Source organism: Phaenicophaeus curvirostris, chromosome 4 (assembly GCF_032191515.1).
Source record: "Phaenicophaeus curvirostris isolate KB17595 chromosome 4, BPBGC_Pcur_1.0, whole genome shotgun sequence".
In the NCBI taxonomy this organism is placed as follows: domain Eukaryota; kingdom Metazoa; phylum Chordata; class Aves; order Cuculiformes; family Cuculidae; genus Phaenicophaeus; species Phaenicophaeus curvirostris.
Genome location: NC_091395.1, coordinates 34339661 through 34361550, shown reverse-complemented (window position 1 = coordinate 34361550; position 21890 = coordinate 34339661). Strand labels below are relative to the sequence as shown.

The 21890-nt window shown below is 41.2% G+C and overlaps 1 protein-coding gene across 2 annotated transcripts in view; it reads right to left on the bottom strand.

The window, feature by feature from the left end:
• Positions 1-21890, bottom strand: part of GLRA3 (glycine receptor alpha 3) — a 92876-nt gene that overhangs the window by 26006 nt on the left and 44980 nt on the right. The gene's annotated exons all lie outside the window — the stretch shown is intronic.

Genomic DNA, 21890 nt, shown 5'->3' with positions numbered 1-21890 from the left:
GCTGCAAAGGGATCTGAACAGGCTGGACCACTGGGCTGAAACCAATGGCATGAGGTTTAACAAGGCCAAATGCCAGGTCCTGCACTTGGGGCACAACAACCCTATGCAGTGCTACAGACAGGAGAAGACAGGCTAGAAAGCTGCCTGGAGGAGAGGGACCTGGGGGTGTTGGTTGACAGCTGACTGAACATGAGCCAGCAGTGTGCCCAGGTAACCAAGAAGGCCAATGGCATCTTGGCTTGGATCAGACACGCCGTGACCAGCAGGTCCAGGGAGGTTATTCTCCCTCTGTACTCGGCACTGGTGAGACCGCTCCTCGAATACTGTGTTCAGTTCTGGGCCCCTCACCACGAGAAGGATGTTGAGGCTCTGGAGCGAGTCCAGAGAAGAGCAACAAAGCTGGTAAAAGGGTTGGAGAACAGGCCTTATGAGGAAGTGCTGAGAGAGCTGGGGTTGTTTAGCCTTGAGAAGAGGAGGCTGAGGGGAGACCTCATTGCTCTGTGTAACTACCTGAGTTGTACCTGAGGAGGCAGTAGAGAGGAGGGTGCTGGCCTCTTCTCCCAAGTGACAGGGGACAGGACAAGAGGAAATGGCCTCAAGCTCTGCCAGGGGAGATTTAGGCTGGACATTAGGAAAAAAATTTTCACAGGAAGGGTCATTGGGCACTGGCAGAGGCTGCCCAGGGAGGTGGTTGAGTCACCTTCCCTGGAGGTGTTTAAGGCACAGGTGGACAAGGTGCTAAGGGGCATGGTTTAGTGTTTGATAGGAATGGTTGGACTCGATAATCCAGTGGGTCTCTTCCAACCTGGTTATTCTATGATTCTATGAATTACAGATTTCAAGGAAAACTGCAGGGAGAAAACGTGATTCTCCTGAAAGACTTCTAAGTAGTAAGGACAACTATAGTGTCTGAAATAGAGAAAACCAAACTTTTCCCTTGGTCTCAGTTATCTTTCCCAGAAAATCTTATCTTTTAAAAAATTATGTTGTCGAGTTGTTATCCACACCCATATGAGGTTCCTGAAAGAAAATAGATTGTGCCTGGTTTTTTTTTTAAACACCATTATTAATCTTACTAATAAATGCAATCTATTTAGTCATCCAATTATGAAAGTATAGGAACAAAGCCCATCTTAAACAAAGAGGGTTCCATTCAACCCACATCAGTCCACATGACTCTATAAAACTTACTGGAACCAAGTTGCATTTTTATAGAGAGTTTGATTCCACTATGTAATATATTTTACAATTCTTTTTATCCAAATGATTTATCTAAATTCCATTCTCATTTCTTTAATGTTTAGTAAGGTACAGGTCCAAGAGTAAGATTGGATTTATTCAGGAAACTGTGTAGCTCTTTAGGTATCCAGCTGAAGCAAGGACTAGAGTTATTTCACTACTGTTTTCATTAGGCATCCCAGCAGTGTGCATCCAGGGCAGGTTTCTTGCACATTATTGTTCATAAGAACACGGCAGAGGTTTGAATTGTGCCCTAAATTCCAAGCAACGTATCAGGGAAAATCGGTCAGAGCCAATGAATCTGGTTTTGACTTAGGGTTAGAATAAATTTTTCTAATAAATATTACACACTAAGAATGTTAGCTTGAGAAATCAGCTATGATGCATATCAAGGCTAAATTTATGCTGCAGCTCAAAGAAAGCAGGACTTTGTTCTATGTACATCTGAGCTGCTTTGCAAAGTGTTTGTCCCTTGCACTGCACTCTAAGTTATTCTGACAGTCTCTCCCTTGGGAGTTACAGTTTTATCCTTAGTCTGAATTTTAGAGAAGAATAACATTTTGGACCCAGCCTTCTACCACATTTTTCAACCCTAATACTCCTTGCCGAAGCCGACAGATTTTCAGCTGTCACTTTTATATTACTTTCTGTGGTTCACCGGCAGTTGTACACTTATTACTGTCTTTTCATGCTGTGCTCAAGACTATAAATATCTAGGTCTTTGTAGCTATCTGTCAGATCTCACTTCAGATATCCACAGTGGGCTGAGTCACCCATATGCAGAGTCGGAACCATAGGATTTGACAACATTGTGCTACTGAAATGTAAAGGAGACAAGAGTATGGTTTCCGTATGTTCAGGCACAGGCAGGTATCAACCTAGTGTGTCCATAATTACTGTAACTCAGGTAGAGCTTCCCTGGCAGATAAGAAATATACTCCAGTTCCATTATCTTTCTTACAGTGCTTTTGCGCTGTTGTGGGAAAGGAACAATGTGCACATCATTTTCTGTAATGTAGTAGCCTGTACTGCGGTAGCCTGCTTGCAGATCTTTCCATTTGCACAATCTCTAACTTAAAGACTGGGAGGAAGGACATTGTACTGTTTGGGTTACAGCATCATATAGTATAGAGTGAATTTTCTCTAAAACTCCAAAAGACAGGGGGATGATTGCTTAGAATGACTAAAAAGCCTTCTGTAAGTCAAAAGAGGGAAAAAAGGCCATTATTTATTGAGAGAGACAATAAGCATAAAAATAAAATTATGAGGTGAACAGGTGCTTTCACCTTACATATACTGCTTTTCATAGTATATTTATTCCTTTACAAATGATTCTTTTCACTGTTCTTTGAAAATTCAGGAATATTGAATGTCATATAAAGTTGCAATGTATGAATAAAGGAATGCTATGAGATAGAAGTCAAACTTTAAAAAGAGAGAGACAACAAGCTCTAGCACATGAAAGAAAAACATTACATGGGAGACAGACACAGAAATAAATACATATCTAGTTGATATTTCTTTGTATCTTATTCAAGTGGAACAAACCTAAAATTATCTCACATGTCTATAGGCTACTGGTGTAAGGCATAGAAATGTAGAAAGGATTATTTCATATGTGCATTTTCATTTGCTTCCATTCTAAGATATAAAAGCAGCTCCTTCTGGTTGCTGAGAAATCATTTGTTAAAATAAATCCTTTAAAAATAGAAGGTATTTCCGCTTAAATATTTTTCAGACACTTCACAATATAAATGAACTAGGGGCAAATCCAGGTGCATAGAGTGACCTTGGAAAAAATATTACATGAGATGTCTGAAAATAAAAATATCATTTGGGAAGAAATGATTTTTTGGGGGGAACATGAATTTTCCTCTGAGAACTTTCTATGCTGGAACAACACTGTCAATATTGAAGGAAAGCATCTCGTGCTAAACAAAATCACTATTTTATAGCACAAGTAAAACCCATGGTCTGTTTTTTGTAAGTGTCAACCTTTCTTTGCAACCTGGTGGTAAGATAAGCAAGAAAGAGACGAGTGATTTGTAAGAAATAGATTAACTTGCTTAGTGACACATGTAGGAGCAAGGCTTCTATGATTCCATGAATCTCTGCTCCACTACCTGGAGAACCTTCTGTCCCCTTCTTCACCAACCTTAGTATCTGCAGGGCTGTTTCTCTCGCATAGCCTCACTCCTCCCTCCAGCTGCAGTTGCTGGAGTTTTTTCCTCCCCTTCTAAATACATTATCACAAAGATGCTACCACCATCGCTCACTGACTCAGTCTTGGCCAGCAGTGGGTCAGTCTTGGAGCCAGCTGGCATGGGCTCTGTCGGACATAGGGGAAGCTTCTAGCAGCTTCTCAGAATCCACCCCAGTAGCCCCCTTAACAAAATCTTGCCACATAAACCCAATACAGGAACCCAATATGCTAAAACTTCAGAAACTTGCTGTCTTAATAGGAATATCAGGCACTTCTACTGCACACGACTGCTTCCTGTCTACATCAGAAAAATGGGACTTGTTTTTACAGGCTGTAAACAGGATGTCCAAAACCCAACCATCCTTTTGAAAGTGGCACCGGATAAAAAAGGCTAACTTTTCTCCTGTTCGACCGGATAGTGCCATTATGTGAAAAAACTGCAACACACCAGGTAGAGGTTTTCAATTACATTTTTCATGGTAAGTAAAAGGTAAAAGCAAACAACTAATGTGGCTGTACAAAATGTCAGGCATCATTCAACCTCTTCAAACCTCTCTAGACAACATTTAGAAGCAAGAAGCTTTATTTAGGTCTGTGTAACAATGGCTTCTGCCCTGTAAATCCATGATTTATTATTCCAGGGGATGGAGTGCATTTTGCCAAGGGAATCCCCCCAGTCAGCAAGTACCTCTTAAAAAATGGGCAGCACCAGTCATGAGTGAACACCATGGGGTGGGGAAGCGTGTATGTGAGTTATTCTGGTCAGACACAGCAACTCAATTCCAGTTGAGACTCACCTGCAAATTACAGCTACTCTTTCTCAAAAGTCTGCAAAGGGGTAAGCACAATGAATGCGCCTTCCCTTCCCCACGATATAAATAAGTGGGTTAGAAAAAAGTGGTTTTAAATTTAATAATAGAATACATGCATTTACAGTAGAAATACATCAAAGACTGTATCATCACAAAAGAAAAACAACATACTTATCGAAGATGTTATTATGAAGTTTGACAGTTCTACTACTTTTGACTATACAATACTCACATACCTAGACATATGTGTCAGTTTTGAACAGTGTATACACTTGTCGATGTATATCCATGTATTCACATATTCACACACTCCCAAACACATACATTCATATACGATATACAAGAAAACTGTGAGGAACCAACGATGAAAATTTCATATAGACATTCACTATGGCATGGAGACTACCATGTTGAAGACTACCAAAGCAGCTACAGTGTGACTTTATTTTACTTTTTTTAAGAAAAAAAGCCAAAAAACACCAAGGCATTTTAACACAAAACTTCTAAAATTACTCAGTTTCACCAGGAAAAAAAAAAAAAAAAAAGAGTTCCATTCAGTATTGGCAAGTCTACAGTCCCTGGGGACTCTGGATAAGCTACATCTACATCTACGTCCAGGTTTTCCAATACTGCTGTATTTCACCAGTGATCCTACAATAAGTAGGGAGGCAACTATTTTCTGCAGTGAAACGCCAGGCTGAAAAGCACATTCCATGCAGAGCACTACACAAACCAGAAAGGCTCCTTATGAGTGCAATATTCAGATTCCACACTAAATATGGTGAAAACAGAACTGAAAAATGATAAAAGTTAGTTGAAGATATATATCGTGGGCTTTGACTTTTGGGATAAGAGGTTTGGTTTGGGTTTGTGGGCTTTTTTTTATTTTGTTTAAGCACGGTAATTGATTGGCAGCAAATATTTTGGACATATTAGGTTACTGATCACTTAAGTTGTGATGTATCTTAATGCTGTCCAAGATGCCTTCAATTAAATTAACTTGCAAAACTGTCAAGTTCAGTTAAGACTACAACAAAATTAATTTTCAAAAGCAAATCAATAATAAACTATGATATAATAACACTCATCAATATGGAAGTTAACGTACTTGACATTTATTTTCCTTAAACATAGAAAAGGCATGTGCCAACTATCAACAAAGCAGAGGAAAAACACTCTTACAAGACTTCATGGTTAGTACTAAGACAGATGATTTTGACCGATAAATCAAGTTATTGACACATGATCTACCTGTTTTTCTACCAGTTTCTACCACACCCTGTGACGTGTCATATCTTTCTGCCTCAGTGACCCTAAAGGCAAACACCCACTCATCTCACAAAGAGCTGTGAGACTGAATCGATTTGTAAGCCCTATATAATATAGGCAGTAACAATGCAAGGTGAAGACATTCAGTGCCTTGCAATACTCGGTAGTGCCTTGGAGGATCAAACATAACTGTACACCTCTTTGAAGATCAAATACTTAGTGACCAAATGTATTCTATTTGAGGGCAAAATTTACCTTTAAAACTTGACAGATGTCGCATATTTATTCATTTTCGTTAAAGCATCACCTATGCTAGTGGTTTACCAAACAGCCATCACTGTAAGATCTCCAGATTTTCAAATAGTACCAAAATTAGAGTCAGAGATAATAAATAATAATGCAATTGGATTCCAAAGGACTTAGATCATTTAGGTAATTAGGCCAGCAGACGGCAAATGCAGTTCAGTACAGAAAAATGTAAAATAATTGGTCTGGGAATATGTGCTAAATAGAACAATCACATAGCACTACGATCAAGAAGTGTCATGGGCAGAGCTGGGGGGAGAGCCTGCCTCTCTCTCTGAGTAGTTTACAACAACATACTACAAAATAAAAAAAAAGGAAATGATAAGAGACATTTATGAGAACCTGTGAGGTATAATGTATGTGAACTATTTTTACAGTCAAGAGATCCAGCCAGGAAATGACTTAATTAGGTAACAGGACCAACTAGCATAAAAGTGCCAGTATAAGCAGAAGCATTCAAAACCTTACAGGAGGTGTTTGGCATCACAGAATATCAAATCCAAAGTCAGTAATGTTCTTTTAAGATCAAGTACTCCAGGATATAACTAAGGCCTTTTGAAGTTTAAAGCCACAAAGGAAAACAAGCTGAGACAGACAGAGAAACGCTAGCCTACCCGATTAACAGTCAATATCTCAATGACGAAGCAACTTAGGGAGACTTCTAAGTCTCTCCACTTGACTCGTTGGGGTTTGTATGTGACACCAGAAATGCAAGTCCATCATCTGAACTAGGCAGACCAAAGACTAAACATAATTCTAATGAACTATATTATCAGCTGTTCTAGAGCGAGTTTCCCAATTCTATTCTAAATCAAAAGTCCCTTTCCCAATACAAATTTCTTTTAGAAGGCTGTAAATTTTTGTTAAAACTTGGAAAATTCACAATCAGCCGCACTAGTTATATACAACACAGACCACCATGGCACAAAAATAATTCATGGAAAAATAGAACCTCAGCTCTAAATACTGTATTGTCTAAAAAAAGCTATAATACGGCAAACAACAGCAACAAACAGTAATCAGATCTGGGATGCAGCTATGTAAAAGCATTGCAGGGTTGTCAGTTCTGGTGAAAACTAGACCTTTTAAAAATTAATATAAATGTGAAGATGAAAGGTTAAGCTAAAGAAAGATTTGTGGAACACTAACAAATAGGCATTGCTACTCTTAACGGATGTTATTACACATGACCAGTGACATTTTAGGACAATGAAAGTTATGAGGGGAAGCACAGGCAGTCCTTGTCCATTTTCACTGGAAAAGATGACATGAAGATGTGACAAAAAAGATTTTTCATAACTACTGCCTGTTGTCAGTTATTTTTGACACTAGTAAAAGGCAAAAATCTGCAATTAGAAAGAGTCAATTCTATTTGTGCCATCAGGCCTATTCGGAAGTCCACACAATTGGAACAGTATTCAAGTCCAAAACCTATGTAATAGAATAAGAATCAAAAGAAAACAGCAGAAGGGCTGTAAAAAGCAGACAGGTAGGAATAAGATAACAGTAAATATTAAAAAGCACATCTCTAATCATAAAATACCATCTGTTCTTGTGATAAAAGAGCAAAGTTCTTCCCTTATACCTTTAATTTCCATTTTCATCTTAACCTGCTAACTTTATTTTGTGCTGGAGCTATCATATGGAAGTGCTTTGAGTGCTCTTCTCCAATTCCACTGGCAGAGTTATATGAACCATTACCTGCCATTACTTTTATTGCAAATCTGTCAGCCCTTCTTCTCGGTAGCAAACAAGCTTTAAGAAGGGGAAAAAATGCAGTCTCACTCAGAGAATAAAACCACCCATACAAAAATGAGCTGAAAGGAGGATTTGAACAAAAAACAAAAAAGGAGGGAAAAGAAAAGAAGAAAGGGAGAGATAAGAGACTTGATAAATCTGCTCTCTGTGCAAAGGACATTTTACTCTTCTGCTATTTAAAAATAAAATAAATCCACAACACTAACACACAATGCTGAAGCTGGCTTCTGCCTATGACTCTCCTTTCTTCTGCCACACCTTGCACTTTAAATACCTCTAACATTCCACAAATATTATACAAATAAAAATATTGATACCACTGCCTCATGCATGGAAAGATTTACATAAATGGAGCCTGAGTATGTAAGAGAAGGATGCACTTCACTCAAAGCTGCGAGTATCATATGAGGTGCTTTTCAGTAAATCCTTCATGAGCCACACAATGAGCTGTGAGTAATTAATGTTAATTAAATGGTCCCCTCTAACTATTGCACTGCCAGAGACACGTTAATGACCTCAAAATGCACTAGGATTTGGAACTTTTTTTCCCCCGGGTGTGTGCCAGGCTGCCTTACCTCTGAAATGCTGTGGCATGCTCCAGCTGCTTCTGCATATGTATGGAATGTCATTCCCGTTTGCACTAACGCGCACTGTTCACCAAACACTGAAAGAAAGTAACCATTATACAGAAGCACCGCAGATACAGCTCAGGGACTAAAACATGCCAGTAAGCTCCGATTTGCCTGCTTGAAACACCTAGAGAAGCTACATGCAATTGCAATGCAATGGCGTGCTGACAGGCAAACCATCATGAAGGCAGCCAAGTTAATGCAGCAGGAACACATTCCAGAAGCTTATTTATCACACAGTGCCCTGGGTTAGTAGCAAGTCTGCCTCTTAACATCTCAAAAAATAAAAAAAGGAAATTAAAAACCAAATAAAAATCCTAAGTAGAGAGTCAAATCCCCACCACAGTGAAGCATCATGGGCTAATGGCAGGAACTATGGTGTCCTACTGTCTGCCAGTAAGTTCTTTATTAAGAAGTAAAGGAATACAAAAGATCAATTATCCTTGTATTCTGGAAGTATATTGGAAGCTACTGGAAATCACTATAGAAAATAACATAACAAAGTCATAAACACGCAGCTGAAATCAGTTATTCTTAACTTGGCCATTACGTACAAATTGAACTGCAAATAGTTGTCTCGCATATGAACACAAGATAAAGAAATCCAACAGAAGGACAGAATGACAGGTACCTCTTGAAAGAAAATGCCTCTTGAAAATACTAGATATTCAATCAAATTGAGTAAACTGACAACAAATGCTTTAGTTTAGTAGAGTGCCTGACAACTTTTATTTCCAAAGCTATCCAAAAAAAGGAAGATGGAAGTATCTGAGATATGTGTTAAAGAATGATGCCAAAGCATCTGCCACCGATAAAGCATGTGACCATGCAGCTGGAAGAAACTAAAAGACTGACTCAAGGAATCTATTGAAGAAATGAACAGAGGGAAAACTTCTCTAACAAGAACACAGGGACTGCTGCACTCAGCTGATACCTCAAAGGTAATCTGGTGGGACAGGAAGGATTCAGATTCAGAAGCAGATTTCCTATCTTATTTTGAAAATATACCCATGCTCTATAGCCCACAAATAGGCTCCTCCTTTACCATGATTCAACTAATACTCTAAAAAAACAAAACCTAATCTACGCACATACAGATAATTACTTTTCCTCAATGCAGTTTTTCGCTTGTAGAACGCTCTTCTCTCCTTCCATTTGTCTTGAATGATCTAATGTAGTTAAAGCACAAGACTTGAATCAGTTCAGACTGATGAATTTGGTGGCATTAGGGACAGGTAAAGATATTTCCACTGCTTTTCCAAGATCTAGCTAATGGCAGAGACAAGAACACCAAAATATGGAGAGCTGACTGTGATAGAGAGAAATTCAAAGAGCTTTTTCAACAGCACATATTGTACAAGAAAAAAGTCTGAGGAATAAAGTAGTAGCTTAGAGCAGAGAAAAGTTATGATGATGGCAGTATACTTTTCTTTCAGTTATTATAATATAAATACTAGAATCTAATAATGACATTGTGCGTGGAGGTGAAAAAAGGGGGAAAAAGATGAGGATGGGGAAAAAAATGGAAGGGAAAAAGATGAGGATGGGGGAAAAAAGGGGCGACGAAGGGGACGACGGCAACGATGGGGAAAAAAAGGGGCGACGGCAACGAAGGGGGCGACGGCAACAAAGGGGACAACGGCAACAAAGGGGATGACGGCAACAAAGGGGATGACGGCAACAAAGGGGACTACGGCAACGACGGCGGCGGGGGGTAAGCCGCAAACGACGACGGCGGCGGCGGGGTAAAACGACGACGGCGGCGGAAGACGACGACGACGACGGCGGGGGGGAAAGCCACAAACGACGATGGCGGCGGGTGGGGGGGAAGACGACGGCGGGAGGGAAGCCGCAAACGACGATGGCGGCGGTGTGGGAAGCGACGGCGGGAGGGAAGCCGCAAACGACGATGGCGGCGGGGGGGGAAGGCGACGACGGCGGCGGCGGCGGCGGAAGACGACGACGACGACGGCGGCGGCAAAGCCGCAAACGACGATGGCGGCGGGTGGGGGGGAAGACGACGGCGGGAGGGAAGCCGCAAACGACGATGGCGGCGGCGGGGGGAAGGCGACGACGGCGGCGGCGGCGGCGGAAGACGACGACGACGACGGCGGCGGCAAAGCCGCAAACGACGATGGCGGCGGGTGGGGGGGAAGACGACGGCGGGAGGGAAGCCGCAAACGACGATGGCGGCGGTGGGGGAAGGCGACGGCGGGGGAAGGCGACGGCGACGGAAGGCGACGGCGACGACGGCGGGGGAAGACGACGATGGCGGCGGGGAAAACACGGAAAACTATTTTAGTGCTTGGATCCAGAAGCAATCAGAGAGACACTAAGAGGCACACCCACTCAGAGGCACAGAGGAAAAGACCTTTGAGAAAAGGAGTGCATGGAGAAGGGGAAGAGAGCAAGAAAGACAATCCCAAATGCAGGAATAAGTCTGCAACTTGAACTGCAATGACGACATAGTAACTTGTTGATATTAGGCTTTGATACATGTGAAATTCTGAACACAGCCAAAGCCAATGCTGCCTGCTACAAAAAATCTGAATTCTTCCATTTCTACGGAGAAAGGTTAAAATACAACAAGCATCAAGCTATTGTCTGCTGCATTACATACAACGAGAATAAATAAACTTGCATGGTGAATAGGTGTGCGGCATGTTATTGTCACAGGGCAGTTTAAGCAGCTGTTCGAGCAGGCAGGGTGCAGGGAGGGGCTAGAGACTAGCCAAAAGACACCCAAGACCATGGTGGCCACTCAGCAGAAGATTAAATCTGTACTGGGTGCTGATGAGCTTTTCTATAAACAGAAGGCTGCTCGGCAAAGTCCCATGGCAGACGGTACTTAAGGGCAAGGGAGCCCACGAGGGTTGGGAGCTCTTCAAAAAGGAAATCCTAGCAGCTCAGAAGAAAGCCATCCCCATGTTCCGGAAAAAAAGCCAGCAGAGCTAAAAAACAGCTTGGTTGAACAGAGAGATCTTGAGAGAAACGTTTATGAGCTTTGGAAGAAGGGACAGGTGTTTTGGGTGAACTGAGGAGGGAAGTGAGATTGTGCAGGGAAAAAATAAGAAGGGCTAAGGCCCAACTAGAAATCAGATTGGCAAAGTCAGTGAAACATAACAAAAAATCTTTCTATAAATATATTAACAATAAAAGGAGGACTAGGGAGAATATACAGTCCCTATTGGATGCAGAAGGAACAACAGTGACAGGAGATGAGGAAAAGGCTGAGGTACTTAATGCCTTCTTTGCCTCAGTCTTTAATTGTAAAGAAAGTTGTTCCATCTGTGTACAAACCCAGGAGCTAGAGGAGCAAAATGAGGCTCCCATGGTCCCAGAGGAGGTGGTCAGAGCCTTGCTTGCCCAACTAGACACCCACAAATCTATGGGGCCAGATGGGATCCGTCCAAGGGTATTGAAGGAGCTGGCAGATGTGCTGGCCAAACCCCTTTCCATCATCTTCCAACAGTCCTGGAAGACTGGGGAAGTCCCACTGGACTGGAGGCTGGCTGATGTGCCCATCTACAAGAAGGGTCGCAGGGAGGACCCAGGGAACTACAGGCCTGTCAGTCTGACCTCAGTGCCAGGGAAAGTCATGGAGTAGGTGATCTTGAGTGCTATCATGAAGCACATGCAAGAAAACCGGGTGATTAGGCCCAGTCAACATGGGTTCACAAAAGGCAGGTCTTGCCAAACTAACTTGATCGCCTTCTATGACAAAGTGACTCGGCTGCTGGATGAGGGAAAGGCTGTGGATGTGGTCTTTTGGGACTTCTTCTTCTGTGGTCTTCTTCAGTAAAGCCTTTGGCACAGTTTCTCACAGCATTCTGCTTTGGAAACTGTCAGCCTCTGGCCTGGACAGGCGCACACTCTCCTGGGTGGAAAACTGGTTGGATGGCCGGGCCCAGAGAGTGGTGGGAAATGGTGTGAAATCCAGCTGGAGGCCAGTTACAAGTGGGGTTCTCCAGGGCTCAGTGCTGGGTCCAGTCCTGTTCAATGTCTTTATCAATGACCTGGATGAAGGCATTGAGTGCATCCTTAGCAAGTTTGCAGATGACACTAAGCTGGGTGGAATTGTTGATCTGCTGGAGGGTAGGGAGGCTCTGCAAAGGGATCTGAACAGGCTGGACCGCTGGGCTGAGTCCAATGGCATGAGGTTTAACAAGGCCAAATGCTGGGTCCTGCACTTGGGGCACAACAACCCTATGCAGTGCTACAGACTAGGAGAAGTCTGGCTGGAGAGCTGCCTGGAGGAGAAGGACCTGGGGGTGTTGGTTGACAGGCGACTGAACATGAGCCAGCAGTGTGCCCAGGTGGCCAAGAAGGCCAATGGCATCTTGGCTTGGATCAGACACACCGTGACCAGCAGGTCCAGGGAGGTTGTTCTCCCTCTGTACTCGGCACTGGTGAGACCGCTTCTTGAATACTGTGTTCAGTTCTGGGCCCCTCACCACGAGAAGGATGTTGAGGCTCTGGAGCAAGTCCAGAGAAGAGTGACAAAGCTGGTGAGGGGGCTGGAGAAGAAGCCTTATGAGGAACGGCTAAGTGAGCTGTTTAGCCTGGAGAAGAGGAGGCTGAGGGGAGACCTCATTGCTCTCTACAACTACCTGAAAGGAGGTTGTAGAGAGGAGGGTGCTGGCCTCTTCTCCCAAGCGACAGGGGACAGGACAAGAGGAAATGGCCTCAAGCTCCGCCAAGGGAGGTTTAGGCTGGACATTAGGAAAAATTTTTTCACAGAAAGGGTCATTGGACACTGGAACATGTTGCCCAGGGAGGTGGTTGAGTCACCTTCCCTGGAGGTGTTTAAGGCACGGGTGGACGAGGTGCTTAGGGGCATGGTTTAGTGTTTGATAGGAATGGTTGGACTCAATGATCCAGTGGGTCTCTTCCAACCTGGTTATTCTATGATGAGTCTATGATTATCACTGTTATTTCATTTCAATTACAATTGCTCCCATAGACCAGAGGATAATTTCCAGAGATTCCATCAGTGCTTCAGAGGATCCAGAATCTAACCCTCCTGAAAGTAATGTCTTTTATGCTAAAGAATAGCAAAATAATGTAACTTAAAAGTTTTAACAACCTGCAGGTCCAGTCTTTTTGAACAACAGTTTTCAATTTCTAAATTACCAAATAAATTCATCACGCAGATGAAGAGAAGGGAAGAGATACAAGATACAGAAAAGAAAAAATGTGCTTTGCTGAAAGTTCCTAAGCTACTGAGTGTATCAGCTGACAATTAATTAAGATCTCTCAGGCAATTTTGTGGGCTTTGCCTCACAAACCCTACAGAACCTAACAATAAACAATACAGAAGCTACCAAGCATGATAACTTCTTCCCTTCGTCTTCACAGGTGGGCTTTGCTCCTAGATCTTTGCGTATAAAAGAAGAGTCTTGGAAGGAGAGGTATAGGTGACAAAGGAAGAGAGACAGGTTATGACTACTTAAAGGAGCAGGATTTTTTCAAGTCCACAGGACCAGACAGAATCTGGAACCCTGAATGGGCTGAAAGCATCAGCCAATCCGATAGTAGTATCTTTATTATAACTTAAGAAAATTCATGGTGATCAGATCACTGATTGAAAGAAAAATAAATAATATTGTGTTATGCTTGTCTTTATGTATGTCTTTAAGGAAAGTAAGGAGAAGAATCCAAAGAACAATCCCACCTGAAATCTGAAAATCACAGAGCATGTCTTTTAATACATTTCCAAATGCACACAAAACCAAGATAATCAGTAATTTTATACATATAACATGCATATATAAAAGCAATGCATTCATGTCACAGTTTAGCCCCAAACAGCCAAACTCAGCAGTTAAAATCATAGTTGAGCCTCCAAAATCCCTTTCCAACCACACATACCCTGCAGGGAAAAGAGGGAAATGAGAGAAAAACCACTTACAGGTTGGAAACTAGAACTACAGCCTTAATGATATTATAATGATAACAATGGGAATAATTAGAAAGTAATAAAATATGAACAAACATATAAGATCGCACTCCCACCCCTCAATTACTACATATCACCACAAATACTGCAGAGCAGACACGAAAGAATGCGCCCACAGCTAGGAGGGTGCTGGACTCAAGAACCGAATTCAGGAACACACAGATCGGGGGATCAGGAGCAACTAGACAGACACTGGATGTTAGCCATTGCAGAAGAGAGCAAGACCTTCATGATCTCTCAGTTTATACCAAGTATGACGTATATGAGATAGATACCCTGTTGGTTAGTTTAGGGCTGCCTGCCTTATTTGCCCCTCCTTGCAGGTGCAGCTCCTTTTTGCTAGCTTGAAGACAGCCTTGGTTAAGTATAAGCATTGGCCTTTTTGCACACCAGTGCCCTGTGTTATCACTTTAGAGAAGAACACTGTCTTAAAAACATGTGGTTAGTTTTCAGAGAATGAAGTTACTTAAAGCAAGTGAATTAGTCATAAAACTGACTCCAATTTACCTTGAAGTACAACTCAGTACCAAATTATTAAGAGTAAGCCATACTTAGCCAACCTATTTACCAGTTAGTTAGAGGTAGTAGTGGATAGATTTTAGTAAGATTTTTTGGAAGCTGATGTGCTGAAACAACAGACTATTAAGTAGGCTGAAAATAAGTTGGACTGCTGGGTATAAACTGCTCAAGGGCTGGCAATCTAAAGTGAGAAACATATGCCCGGGATTGATACCAGGTTCCATATTGAAAAATAACCAGAGAATCCAGAATAGTGTAAAGTTTTGCACCTGGAGTGGAGAAGATTCATGAATCTATGTGTGCTGGGAAGCAGCTAGAGAAGTTTCAGCCCTGTTGAAAGAGCAGACACCAAGCTGAACATGATCTAAAAATGTTCACTCAATGATCAAGCCAAACAGAATATCCAACGGAGGGTCACTAAGACAGTCATGGCCCAGAGAGCATGACTTGTAAGGAGAAATTGAGGGAGACAGGCTTCTGTAGTTAAATGAAGAGGCTAAGGATTGCTAGAGCAGAGCCACATTCTTCTGGGCAGTAGCAGATGATACAACAAGCTGTCTTGGCCACAACGTGCAGCTTCAGATGTTCCAACCAGACATTGGGGAAAACACATTGCATATTTGTGTCCTAGAGCTGCTTAGTTTATCAACACATTCTCTGGTCAACCTACCTTGCACCCAAAGTGCAGATAGCTAATGCTACCACCCACCTTTTTGTTAATGCTGAACACTGGCCTGTTGAATGTAACAGCCAGGTAAAATATCTCCAACTAAAATACCAAGAAATTTTTTTAAAAATAATTTACAGTAAAAGCTCTACCTGAATAAGGCCTCAGAAATGCTGTACTAATCCTGAAAACTTTTTTGTAGGGGATGAGAAGGAGAAAAGATTGAAGTAGAAGGCACATCTCCCTTTCTAGATACCTAGCCTCCTGTGAAGTTGCCACAAAAAGGTCTTTGCAGGCCTGAGCTGTCATTGCATAATGTTTCAAAGCCCTATTCTTTGTTCTGTGCTTCCCTTCTAGCCCAGATCTGTAAGTTTCCCACTTACAGAAGGAAAACCCAAGGCCCTCTATTCGTAGCTACTCTGTATGACTGCAGTAAAACTGTCGACATCTAAACGCTCATGTAAACAGGTGCATAGTTTAGTTCTTTCTCCCATCAGCATAATAAGTATTATTAAGACTAGGGCAGGCAGCAGATTTTTAAAAGGCTTTAGTTATATCAATGGTAAATTTCGATGGATTTTTAGTCTGCTGTAGTAAGGCAGTAAAACATAATAGCCTCTTAACTGACACATTGTTATCAGTCTTATTATGGCTTTCTTCATGCCTGTCAGTGGATTATGGTAATTTTTTTAGTTACGGGTCTAATCAAAGTAGAAGACTCTGAGCTACTGACAGCTCAGGAGAGATATAACTGCTTACATACTGTCATGAAATTCTAATACAGGGAGAAACTTCAGCATCTCTCTCCCCCAACTCTCCTTCTAGTAAAACAAAGCAACTTTTGGAACAACAGGTTCTTTTATTTATGTCAAACAATGAAATAAAGTTCAATGCTTTCCCTCAAATTCAGAATAAGAAACTTTGTTCTTCTAAGCAGCTGGTGTGGCAGTTCAGAAATGGATTCGTGATCAACTACTGTAAACTCATCCTAACATCTCCCTGTCCAAAACACCTCTGCCAATTTCTGAGGATCTGCTCAAATGAAGCAAGAAGTCCTAAGTAAGGTTGAAATACCATTTTCTCATTCAAGCAAGGAAGATGCATTTACTTTATTCTTCAAAGCATCAAGCAATAGCTTTGTGCAAGCATTATACAGTGGCTTAGAAAGGGAACAACCAGGACTGTAAACACACACAGGGTGTGCAGCGTGTATGAGCAGGCATATATTACATGCAATGGATATAATCACATTGCAGTTGTTGGATTGTGGGGGGATTTCCCATTTTCCTCAAGTTTCTGGGTTCCTACTAAAGTAGATATAAAGTACACAGAAGATACCAGCATTAAAAACTTTACAGAGCACAAAACTTTTGCATTCCAAAACCAGTAGTTCCAGTATAATTCATGATGGACTACAGGAGCATAGATTAAAAACTCTGAAAGCTGAATTTATGCATAGAGTTAAGGTGTAGACAAAACAGTGCATGGAGACAGTTCGCATCAGCTCTCTGATAAAAGTAAGAAAGTAGAGGAGCTTCTACTTTCAGTTCTCTTCAGGCGTACCTTATGTGCCAACTGCAGTGAGGGTCAGTGGTGTAATGTATCCATTATAAATATTGCTATGATCACTAACCTATCTCACATTGAATATTGAAGAACAAGATGGTACTAATGCTTCTTCACAGCTCATGTGAGCTCGAAACTCTAACCTAGAAGTAAAACGGTTGACTTAAGAATACAAGCCTGAGATTCCATCTACTAGAGTATCTACTGAACTCTAAATATGATAAGTGGCCAAAAAAACCACAAACCAAACAAAAATTACCAGACATAATATGCCCCACTAGTCTGCTCTCACCAGCATTCATCACCACTGATAGTACAGGAGAAAATATGAACAAACAAAACAGAAATCCAGGAAAGTAACAGGCCCTGCTGTGGGCTTGCTGATGTTAGCAGGAATATTGCCACAGCCTGGACATTACCCTTCATGTATAAAATCAGGTTGTTAATGTCGTGAAGCTTGATCTGATGGCAAGTGACATTCTTTCAGTAAAATAATTTTTCTCTCTCATGAGCATGTGGGAGGTCAGAACACCCTGAGGAATAGGAACCAAGCACTATGAACGTATCTAAGAAAGAACTTATTCAGAAAGTGTACCCTTCTTGAACATCACAGTATCAGTTTGAAGATAGACATTTGTGTACTTGCAAGTATTCTGCTCCTCCTTCCCTCGCTTGTTTTTATTCTATTTGAGTTATAGACTGCTAAAAATGCAACCAAAACCAAGGATGGGCAGGTGAGCTAAGGATTTAATCTTCACAGAAAATAGAGTCAGACAGGTACTGAAGTTTAAGTGTTGCTTTATGCTGTATTTGCACTATCCACAGCAGTACAAACCATATCCAAAGAACATCTTTATAAAGAAAGGCAAAACATTAAAAAGATCCTGTTTTGTTTTCTATTGTATGCAGGCTGAGAAGAGCTTCAGTTCTCAAAATCTGTTTAAATTCCAGGCTACTTGAACGGCCATTGTATTATCAGTCAAGTGCATTAAGAACCCTACAGAGCTTGATGAGTCACAGTATTGGATCCAAAGTTGATTGATGTAGGGGTGAAATATTACCTTCTCATTGACTTTATGGGGTTTTGGCTCAAGCCTGTAACAAAAGGCATGAAATGAAGCGTTGCAAAAACACTTGAAATAAGCTAAAACTACTTAAGATTAAAGATAAATGATTATACAATACAATCTTCAGCATTTACTGCTTATCGTTGTAGGATTTAATGCTATTTTCCATAGTTTCTATTCTGCAGTGAACTAAGGTTATCTCCAACAAAGATTTCTGGAAGACATTGCACCCTGCTTTTGCAGATTCTTAATCTTTTCCACCGCTTTTTGTTACAGACTTCAGATCTCATCTATCCAGCTTAATAGCATACTGATTTCAAAAAACTACCAAGTCAAGCTTTAGCATAAACAAGTTAAAATGTAACTTGAGGGCAAAAGGCAGTGGAATCTGAAATATTTTCCAAATAAGAGCCCTATGGGGTTTGTTGTTGTGGCTAAAGGAAAGGAACTGCAAATAGTACTACAGGGTTCAAATTATACAGGTGAGCAAATACCTTCAACTAAAATCCTTCCTTTTATAGGTCTCAGAATTTACTGTATTCTCTGGACCCTTCACAAGTTGATTTCATGGACGTTGTTAAAGCATATGTGGATGGTGAGGGAAGACAGAGACACTATTTCAGTCAGTAACCACCTTCTAACTAACCAGCACTACACAATGTGAATTCTAACTAGTGTTAGTGAAAGATCTTAAAAGTAGTTTTTAGTAGGTCAATGAAAGCCTCTGGACAAACACTATACAAGCTTTTTTTTTTTTTAATAAATGCTTTCTTTGTAAATAAGAAAACCTAGCCAAATGGAAAGAAACCTTTCCAAAGCTCATATCAATATTCTTAGTTAATATCAATATTGTTTAGTTTAATGCTATTGAATTCCATTTCATTAATGTATGACAAATACATTTGAGTTGCTGATATAACAGACTAATAAGTGTCCAGCAGTCATGGGTAAGATATCAATAGACAGAAGTATTGTTCTTCTAAATGAAAACCATGGCAAATTCCAAAATCACGAAATAACCAAGATCTGGGATTACCAGGGATAACTGATGTGCCACACACTACCAAGTTCTGCTCTGGCCGTAATGTGCCTCTACGTTTTAACTATACTTCCCAGCCTGGCACTTCAGTGCATTACTTTATGCAGATTCAAGCACAATGGGATGCCAGCTTGACTGACAAGTAAGTACAGCCACTGCATAATAGTGCAAAAAATTAAAATTTTAAGTTTGCCTCCCTATGAGGTATTCTATGCCTTCCTACCAGTAGGATTCCTGTGGAGGCACCCAGTAATCTAAGGTGCTGAAAAGTTCACCTGATAGTACAACTTATTCTTCTTGGTCATCTTTCTCACTGCCACAGCAAGGACAACTACTGATTGCAAGACTCATTCTAAACCATCTCCTTTAAAGAAAACTGGTCAAATGCTAACAAGTCTTACGAGGAGCGGCTGAGAGAGCTGGGGTTGTTTAGCCTGGAGAAGAGGAGGCTGAGGGGAGACCTCATTGCTCTCTATAACTACCTGAAAGGAGGTTGTAGAGAGGAGGGTGATGGCCTCTTCTCCCAAGTGACAAGGGACAGGACAAGAGGGAATAGCCTCAATCTCCACCAGGAGATTTAGGCTGGACATTAGGAAAAAACTCTTCACAGAAAGGGTCATTGGGCACTGGAACAGGCTGCCCAGGGAGGTGGTTGATTCACCTTCCCTGGAGGTGTTTAAGGCACGGGTGGACGAGGTGCTGAGGGGCATGGTTTAGTGTTTGATAGGAATGGTCGGACTCGATGATCCAGTGGGTCTCTTCCAACCTGGTTATGCTATGATTCTATGATTTTAACATCTCTTCCAAATTCCCCAGAATAGGAACTTATCTCTCCTTCTACTCTGCTACCACCCTATAAGGTAGTGCTTATAAAACTGCCACAGAATAGGCAATTTATGCTGATTTTGACCCAATAAAGGAATAAAAGCGAACATAAGGAGCTGAGGGGTGAAAGGTATACAAATTAAATTTGGATTCCTTGACATCAACTGAGATTAATATCTTCAGGGTATCCAGGATTTAGGGATTGAGGGCTGGGGGTCTTGTTTTTTTTGTTTTAGGGCACTGAGTGGAGTGGTACATTCTTTTTGTTTGTTCCGTTGGCATTTTTGAGGGGATAAATAACAGATCAGTCAGTTGTGAAGGTCAGCAGATAAGGACACAAGACTGGAGTATTTTTACTCCTACTGTTTTCCCTGTACAGTGCACCTAAAATAACAACATCATCATATGCTACTTAGTGCGATTGAATCAATTACATCAGATTGATGTGTTGCGTTCAAATACATGAAGCCCGATAATGAGCATTTGGTTTATTGTTCGCCCTTTTCAGGAAACCCGGTCTTGTGGGAAATTGACAATCAAAATAAAACACTATGTTATAGCCTGTGGGAAGTGCTTCCTCTCCAATACCAGCAGTTAATACCACTGTGTTTCATTGTGGAGGTATACTCCACCAACATATACTACTGCTGATTAGCAGGCAAATAAAGAATCAGCCACCTGTATGCCACACAGATTTCTGAACAATACCACTTTTAAAGACCTAGAGGTATCGGGCCACAGATGGTACTTTAAAAATCATCACTAGGGCAATTTATTGCGTCTCACTGCAATCTTCATTGCTGCAATTATGCAACAATATATGCAAATTGGTCACTAAACTTCACAACAGCTATAGTTTTTTTCCACTAAATCCATAGGATCACAAGAGTAAAAATAATACATATTAAAAATCCACATCGTTGCCTCATGATCATGCACCACCATCTCCAATTTAGTGATCAGCTGCAGTGAAAGTCAAACCTCAGTCCCTGTGAGGGTCTAATAAAAATAATAGCTCTTCTGGTGACCAAGGATGGAAATTCTCCTCTCTCAGTAAGATGGGTGTTTTAAATTTTGGGCAGTTCCCAAAGTTCTGGGACAACTGGCACTTCAACCTTTCCTCTTCAGATTTTTGTTGGTGGTGGTTTGTTTGTTTTTTTGGGTTTTTTTAATAATTCCCCGCATATGGGATGAAAGATTTGCTTCTCTTCTTTCTCTTTCTAAAGTCAATCTTCTAAACTACTTCTATATGTGCTATGACCTGGGAGGACATCATATTCTTTCCAGCTAGTCAACCATATTTACTAGATTGCACTGTGATGGTTTCTCAAGAACTTGAGATGGAGGTCATCTTAAAATTTGTTTATCGTATATAGTTGAAGTGCTCCAGCAAGATGTATAGAGCTTGCTTTCCTACACAAAACTCCACTCCATTTGAGTTCTTTTTGCTAATGATTTCACGACGAGATGTCGCTGCCCATGGCAGGGGAGTTGGAACTGGCTGATTTTTAAGGTCCCTTCAAAACCAAACCACTCTAGGATTCGATGGTAAGTACAATATATGATGGGTTGAGAGAATAAGTGCTAATTTTATTTCATAAAAAAAGAATTGCTGTTAACTGAGAGTTTGTTGTGCAAACCCTGCCTTGTCTAAGATGACTTTACCTTCTCATCTGCTTTCCTCAGGATATTTCTATGTAATGCAGTTTGGGCTTTATGAAGACATTATTTGAAACACATCAAGTTGTACCTTTGCTTTTTCCTTCAAAATCCTAGAGTAACACCACGTTTGGTCAACCTGTCAGATCTTCTCAGCGCTAGAAAGCTGTCAAGCCTTCTTTTCTTTTTGTGTTTTGCCAGGTGTTTTCAATATCAAGCTATATGTGCTACTACAAATTCCCTTAAGCCCTGAGTCTTTGGAAGATGCTAGACATTTTTCCATTATTATGTTTGATGGTCAGGTCACACTCACATGTTCTTTCCCCTAGCTAACTGATATCTTGTACAGACTTCTTCCTCCTCATAAAGCAAG